Source organism: Oryctolagus cuniculus, chromosome 18 (genome assembly GCF_964237555.1).
Source record: "Oryctolagus cuniculus chromosome 18, mOryCun1.1, whole genome shotgun sequence".
NCBI lineage: Eukaryota > Metazoa > Chordata > Mammalia > Lagomorpha > Leporidae > Oryctolagus > Oryctolagus cuniculus.
In genome coordinates, this window is record NC_091449.1 from 65,864,084 (window position 1) to 65,871,740 (window position 7,657).

Sequence of the window (7,657 nt, forward strand, 5' to 3'; positions counted from 1 at the left end):
CACTGGCAAGTATTTTTTAAAATTCTTACACCCTTTTGAAATGGCAGTTTGCCAGTACGTATTAGAACTCTTCACATGGATGGGGGCTGGTGTTGTGGCGCAGGGAGCTGGGCCGTCAGTCTGAGTCAGATGCTCCACTCCCTGCCCAAAGCACTGGATGACAGCCCAAGCACTTGGGTTCCTGCCACCCACAGCACCGGCCATCACGACCATGTGGGGTGAACCAGCAGACGGAAGATCACCTCTTCTCTCTGTCACTTCTTGGTCACTCCGCCTTCTAAATAAAATACATCTTTATTCAAAAGGTTAAACTTTTTTTTTAAAAAAAATGGACATAAAAAACTTTGAGTCTAGTAAATTCAGTAATAAAAAACTAACTCGCCGTTTGTTTTGTGGCAGGCAGGCTTCTACATATTTTACAAGGATGAGCTCATTTAACCCTCACAATAAGCTGTCCACATGAGAAAGCCACAGCGCAGGAGAGCTAGGCCACTGCTTGGGGACCAGGGCCAGCGAGGGGGAGCAGCCTGGCTCCGGGGGCCACATTCCGAGGGAGGAGCCTGCCATGCGCAGTCCCCCTGGGAACGTCAGTGTGAGTGCACGCCACGGCTGACATCCCAGGGAGCGGACTGTGAGACCCTACCTGGGAGAACCTGCAGACTGGCTAAACAATCACCCACACCAGGGAAGGCCACAGGGCAACCACAAATGAGGCTCCCACACAAGGAGAAGAAAGTCCCTGTCCTCAGAACCCACGATGTCACTTCCTGTGGCCAGGGAGACTCCGGGGGTGGCTAACGAGGGACCTGAGATCACCCAGCGGGCCGGGACATAGTGACAAGGGTCTCCACCGCGGGAGGTGCGTCGGCGGGGACGCAGGCGGCCCCCAGAGGCTGACAAGGCCAGGAAACAGGTTCTCTCCTGAGGGCTCCCTAGGGCAGTGGCCCTGCCACACCTTCGCTGAGCCCAGGGAGACGGACCCTGGACTTCCACCCCAGACCGAGAGGCAGGAGACCGGTGGTCTGTAGCGACGTTTGTGGTAATTTGTTACAGCAGCAACAGGATCTGGGAAGAGGAGGAGGAAGACACTGAGTAACACAGTTTATGCACAGGATACACACAGGATACAGATTCCGACTTGTAAAACTGTGTCTGTGCACAGGAAAAAATACCACTGAAAGACACACGCGAAAATAGTAATTAATAGTTCTACCTTTCATTCATGACTACAGATCATTTTCTTCTTCATTCTATTTTTATATTTTACAAATAGAACTTACTTTTATATCTAGACAGACATGTATAATTTAAATACTTCAGTAAACCTTTTTGTAATATTCTGAAACAAGTCACAATTTTCTGCTGACTGTGAAAGGTCTGATACATTTCCTTTAACGTTATTTGTACACTTAACAGGGCTTAAAGGGACCGGCCTCCAACCGACTGTTGGCTGGCAGCTCCCTTGCAGCCAAGGAAGACACCGGCTGGACAGTCCACTCCTAGCTGTCCACTCTAACAGGCCTGTCACTTCCAGTGTCACCTTCCCACAGGGCCTTCCTCGGACTGCGGCTGGACCCACCAGGTGTGGAATGCATTTCATTTCTAGTGATTCTCCATGGAGAACACTTGGTTATCTTTTCACACGAAGGCATGTCCTAACAGATGGTATTTCCATACCTGTGGATTTTCTGCAAGTATGATTACAACTCGAATACAGGTGTAATCAAAACGAGATCTGAGGTCAGATACTGAATGGAGAACACAGCTCCAGCGACAGGCACCAGGAGGACTTGCTGAGGTGTCTGGGTAGTGGGAGACAAGGCACAGGACGCCCCACTGAGGCGAGCACCTGATGTACCCGACAGCCTGGGCTCTTCCCCTCCCAGTGTCCACAAGAGAGTAACACGCAGGTTACACTTACAGGTCTAAAACAGACCTGAAATTATTTTTTTGAAAAAAGAACCTGAGAGGAAATGACTTGTATTCCCCAGGAATCATCTAACTGTGCAGCTGTGCTTTGCTTTTTAACAACCAGCTACTCAACTAATTCCAGAGAAGACTTTATTCTGTTCAGGCCATGGAAGGGTGCTATTCAGTTTAATTAAAAGTTGGCTGAAAAATCACCCCCTTCAAAACTACCTGCATACTTGGCTGTATTACCACTGTTTAATAGGCTAACATTTAGGCAATGCCAGGCACACTACCTTAAGGTAAAGGTGTATTTTTTCTTCCCTGTAACATTTTTTTTTTTTGACAGGCAGAGTGGACAGTGAGAGAGAGACAGAGAGAAAGGTCTTCCTTTGCCGTTGGTTCACCCCCCAATGAATGCATTTTTTCATAGGTACAACTTTAGGAATACAGTGGTTCTTCCCCCATACCCACCCCTCTCCCCCCTCCCACCCATCTCCCTCTCCCTCTCCCATCTCCTTTTTCGTTATGGTTCATTTTTAGTTTGATTTTATATACAAAGGACCAACTCCATGCTAAGCATAGATTTCAACAGTTTGCACACACGCACACACACACACACAACACAGCACAGTTTAGGGACGAAATTTGCAGTTGATTCTCATACTCAGTGAGGACGGAGGTGCTACACGGGGAGTGGTGCGGTGACTTCTGTTCCTTTAACGTGACGCTCTCATTCAAGACGTCAGTGATCACCCGAGGCTCCTGCCATGGGCTGCCCTGTGGAAGCCTTTTGTGACCACAGACTCCATCGGGATTTGGACACGGCCATGAGCAAAGTGGATGTTCTCTCCTCCCTTCAGGGAAGAGTACGTCCTTCCTTCTTCGATGACCTAAAAGTGTATTCTTAAACCTGACTGAGCCACTTCCGATCCAGCTCTCTGCTGTGGCCTGGGAAAGCAGTGGAAGATGCCCAAGTCCTTGGGCCCCTGCACCCATGTGAGAGACCTGGAAGATACCCTGGCTCCTGGCTTACCATCAGTGAGGCCACCTGGGGAGTGAACCATCGGATGGAAGACCTCTCTCTCTCTCTCTCTGTCTCTCTCTCTCTGTGTAACTCTGACTTTCAAATAAATAAATAAATCTTTAAAAAAAAAAAAAAAAGAAAAGAAAAGAAACCAACAACGCAGCCTGGTGCGTGCCCAGTGAGAACCTGAGTCTACACTGCCTGCCACTGCTGCTGCCCCACCGTATCCGCCCCAGCCTCGGGCACTAGCCCGGCCACGCATGAGGCCCTCCCGGACTTCACACCCCCTCAGTTTGCTTTAAATCCACCCTCAAGCAAAAAGACAATGCCAGGATTAGCAATCAAGGAAGGAGAAACCAGCTGCCTTCATCAGCTCCCAACCCGACTCGGCAACACTGCAGGAAACCGGCGTCTTCACGCCCCTGCCCAAACGTCCAACACAAGGCCTAGCCCTGCTCTCAACAGCTGCAGCGTTTCTAGCACAGCAGATCCAGGACTCCAGCCCACCCCGGTGCTCAAGACCCGGCCAGCAGCTGCGCGCGGCTCGCCTGAGCCCTGGCCTCCCGGGTTTGCTGCGGGCTCCCACGGCGGCTCCTCCAAGCCGAGGCCCGGGGGCTAAGCGCCGCCTGCAGAGCCCACGAGCCACACGGTGCTGGTTCAAGTCCCGGCGGCTGCGCTTCCGCTCCCGATGCCTGCGGACGCCTCTGGGAGAGGAGGAGCGGACCAAGTGCTCTGGCCCCTCACCCGCCGGCTCCTGGCACTGGCCTGGCCCAGCCCCGGCTGCTGTGGCCACCTGGGGAGCGAGCCAGCGGATGAGACCCCTCCCTCCCTCCCTCCCCCCCTCCCCCTCCCCCTCCCTCTCTCTCGCTGACTGGGGTTGGAAACAGGCACAGGGGTCTTCCTGGGGTGACAGAAATGGTCCCAAAGCAGCTCCGTGATGACGGCCACACGTGGGCACATTGAAACCGCCGGCCGCATCACTCGGGACAGGTGAGCTACGGGGTCCTCCACCTGTCACTTCAGCAAATTTACATAAAAGGGGAGGGACTCCGCAAATTAGGAAGACGGGGGGGGGGGGGTGCGGCTGCTATTTAACCCCCCCTGATGCGCGCATCCGCCGGGACCCGCACGAGGGCAGCCGCCCCGGAGCCAGGGCTCCCGCCGAGGTCTCCCCGCACCGCCTCTCGGCGCCCGGACGGACAAGCCGAGCCCCGCGGGGGCCTGGCGGACATCTGGCCGAAGCCGACGCGGTCAGCCCCGCGCCCCGCATCCGGGCCGGGCTCAGCTTCCCGCCGCCGCATCCACGCGGGGGCCGTCCGGCGGCGGCGGCGGGCCCCCGGGGAGCGAACGCCTGTCTCGCGATCGCGAATTTTTTTTGTTTTAACGATGTTGACCGGGAGCAGTTTCCGGGGAGCGAGGCACGATTCCAGGCTCGCACGCGCGCTGGTCCCGGGAGTCGGCCGACGGCACCCCCGCGCGGCCTGCACGGGCGTCCCGCCCGCACTGAAGGGAAAGCAAGCGGAACCCGGCAGCGCGGGCCGCGCCCGGCGGGCTCCTCCGCCCGCTCGAGCGGAGCCAAACGGCGCGTCCGGACGGCGGCCGCGGCCCGCGGGCGGCCAGGGAGCCGGCGGGGCGGCCGCGGCGGCGGCACGCGGGCTCCACACGGGCCCGGCCGGCTCCGCCGAGCACGCGGGCGTCGCACGTACCTGCGGCCGCCTCAGGCTCGCGTCCGGAGGGCCCGGGGCACCGGCGCGGCGGCGGCCAGCACGCCTCGGCGCTCCATTCGGGGCTGTTTACCTCCAACTCTCGCGAGCGGGGCGCGCGGGCGAGCGGCTCGCCGCGGGGAGCGCTGGGAGCGTCGCCCCGCCGGCCCTGCGTGCCCTGCGTGCCCCGCGTGCCCCGCGCGCCCGGGGCCTGCGTGCGCGCTCCGGACGCCGAGGGCGCGGGCCGGGGCCGGCGGGGCGCGAGGTCTCGCGACATCTGCGGTCCCGGGGCGGGAACGCGGTGCCGGGCGGGAGGCGGGGAAGCCGGCGCTGAGGGCCGGTGCGAGCCGGAGAGCGCCCGGGCTGCGCCGGGTCCAGGGGCCGACCTCGGCGGAGGCCCGCTGCCTGTCCCCGCGCCCCAAGCCCGGGCAGCTCGAGTGCCCAGCGCCGCCCGCACCCACTCCGGACATCCGCCGTGCCCGCGCGGCCGTGCCGGGCCCCCTCGGACCAGCGCGGCTCCGGTCTTGGACGAGGGCCGGCCTGCCTCCTGGGGTTCCCGCAGCCCCCGCGCGGGCCGCGGCCAGAGGCCTGCCCGGTCCGCCTTGCGGTGACGGGGTGACGGGCACAGGGAGCCCTGGAGTTCTCGGTAGGAGCAGGACGGAGCTGCTCGGGGTCTTTCCGGAGCAGTGCGCCCACGGTAACGCAGGACGCCGTCACGGCGGGAGTCTTGCTTTGACGCGCTCAGCCGGGTGCGTGGAATGCACCGGGTAACGCGTCCCATCGCCTGCGCTTTGCGGTTCCGAGCAAGCCGCTCAGCCTCCTTGGGCCCCGGCTGTGCCAGCCCTGAGCTGGGGTTTCCGATCGAGCCCTCTTGGGCCTCGGGATTGGATGAGCTTGGGATTTGCAGATCTACGGAGGAAAGCATTGTTTTTTTTTTTGTTTGTGTTTTTTTTTTTTTTTTTTTTTTTTTTGAAGATTTATTTGACTCTGAGAGAGAGGTAGAGAGAGGTGTCTTCCATCCGCTGGTTCACTCCCCAGATGGCCGCAATGGCCGGAGCTGCCCCAATCCGAAGCCAGGAGCTTCTTCCAGATCTCCCACTCGGGTTCAGGGGCCCAAAGACCTGTGACATCCTCCACTGCTTTCCCAGGCCACAGCAGAGCTGGATAGGAAGTGGAGCAGCTGGAACCCGAACCAGTGCCCATATGGGAGGCCGGTGCTTCAGGCCAGGGCTTTAACCTGCTGCGCCCCAGCGTTGTATCTTAAATAGGACTAGTCACTGTGTTCCGACTTGGACTAGGTTCATCATGCCCAGGGATGACAGCCAGGCCACTGAGTAACAGCCTTGCAGCAGCCGACCAGAGAATTGCACACCGTTCCCCCACTGCAGGGGAGAGGGTAATGGGGCCCTTCCTGGCACAGAGAGAGGTCACTTGGGGCCGGCCACCAGGGCTGTCCCCCCACTCCAGGTGCTGAACTTCCTGGACTCCCGCTTCTCGTAGGGAACACAGCAGTTACCTGGGAAGGAAGATCTTCATTCAGACTAAACGCTGTGTTGTGCCAATGCCAGTGGTGCAGCTGCACCCCGGGTCCCTGGGTCTGCTGTAGAGAGCTCTTGGGGGTCCTAGTGGACCCACACAGCTGGCGGCACCGAGGGTGGCTTCAGCAAGACCTCTGTGAGCTCGGAAGCGGACGTTAAGGCCGTGTGTGCAGGCAGGATGGGGCCTAAGTGGGCTGCTCCATGGAGACCTCCACTCCCAGCAGCCCCTGCCCCGGCATGCTGTGGGGCCGTGTGTGACGCTGGTGCTCGCTGGCCGCAGGCCTCCCAGAGCTGCACGGAGGAGAGTGCTGGCTGAGCTCAGTGTGCACCACCACCTGCAGATGGCCCTGGGCTGCCACAGCTGCGCTACAACCAGGCTGTTCACCCGCACACGGGGCAGCCTTCTCCTGAATGAGGACCTGCAGGGGATGTGGGAGACTTCAGACCAGCAACCAGCCAGACGACTGGGGCCGGAAGAGCCATCTCCCTTATCCGCGTGCTTCACCACAGACCCCGACCTCCACCGTCAATGAGCTGCTCAGGAGGTCACGGCTCTGGCCGCCCTGCCCGCCTCCCGCTCACCCGCCTCACCATCCCAGGGTCTTCATGCCATCAGCAGCCTGGACCCTGGCAGCCGGAAGTTTCTCAGGGTCCTCAGAAAAGGCATGAACTCTGCCCAAGCATCCCCAGGAGACGGCAGAACCAGCCAGCGGTGCAGCGGTCAGGCCGGGGCCGGCACTGTGGCCCGGCGTCCCACGTGAGCGCTGGTTCAAGTCCCGGCTGCTCCACTTCAGATCCAGCTCCCTGCAAGTGCGCCTGGGAAAGCAGCAGCAGATGGCCCAAGTGTTGGGCCCCTGACACTCGTGGGGGAGACCAGGGTGGGGTTCCTGGATTCATAGTGGCCTGGCTGCTGCGGCCATTTGGGGAGTGAAGCAGCGGATGGAAGATCTCTGTCTCTGTACCTCTTGCTGTTAAGTCTGACTTTCAAATAAAATAAATATTTAAAGGAAAAGAAAACACCGCCTGAGCAGTGCTGAGCACCCCAGCTTCAGACTGCCGTCGGGGAGAACGACGCTGGTGCTGAGTGCACGGGCTTCGTCCTTGTCATGGTGCTCTAAGCCACGGAATACAGCAACGACTTAGAAGACACCGTGTATGAGGTCTTACAGGTCATTGGAAAGGATCTAGCAGTGTGCAGGCAGAGGTGCCCACGCTGTGAGCCTTTTATAGACAGGATCTGAGTTTCTATGGGGTCCCAGCATCCAAGGGGAGGTCTCAGGCCCAGCCCCCAGCAGATCCCCAGGGATGGTTCTCCATGGTGACCATGTGATCACACACCCTTGCCCAGTGTGAGGATTCCACGGCATGTTGGTAGGCCAGGGAAAGCTCAAAGCTCCAAGCGTGGTTTCTAGCAAATGTGTCGTCTTCACACCACTGCAAAGCCAAGAAATCCCGATCTGAAATACTCAGTCAGGGCCGTG

General features: G+C 59.1%; 1 protein-coding gene across 4 annotated transcripts in view; it reads right to left on the reverse strand.

Moving 5' to 3' along the window:
• MBTPS1 (membrane bound transcription factor peptidase, site 1) overlaps positions 1–4,795 on the reverse strand; it is a 65,459-nt gene extending 60,664 nt beyond the window's left edge. Inside the window, exons 1-2 of one of the 4 annotated variants that reach the window (XM_051847331.2) lie at positions 4,642–4,779; positions 956–1,065 (exon numbers count right to left, since the gene is read on the reverse strand). The gene's annotated coding sequence lies outside the window, so the exon portion shown is untranslated. Of the gene's footprint in view, positions 1–955; positions 1,066–4,641 lie in introns of all 4 variants that reach the window. The other 3 variants (XM_051847327.2, XM_070062808.1, XM_051847328.2) reach the window with 3 other exon arrangements.
• Positions 4,796–7,657: the final 2,862 nt, after the last annotated feature.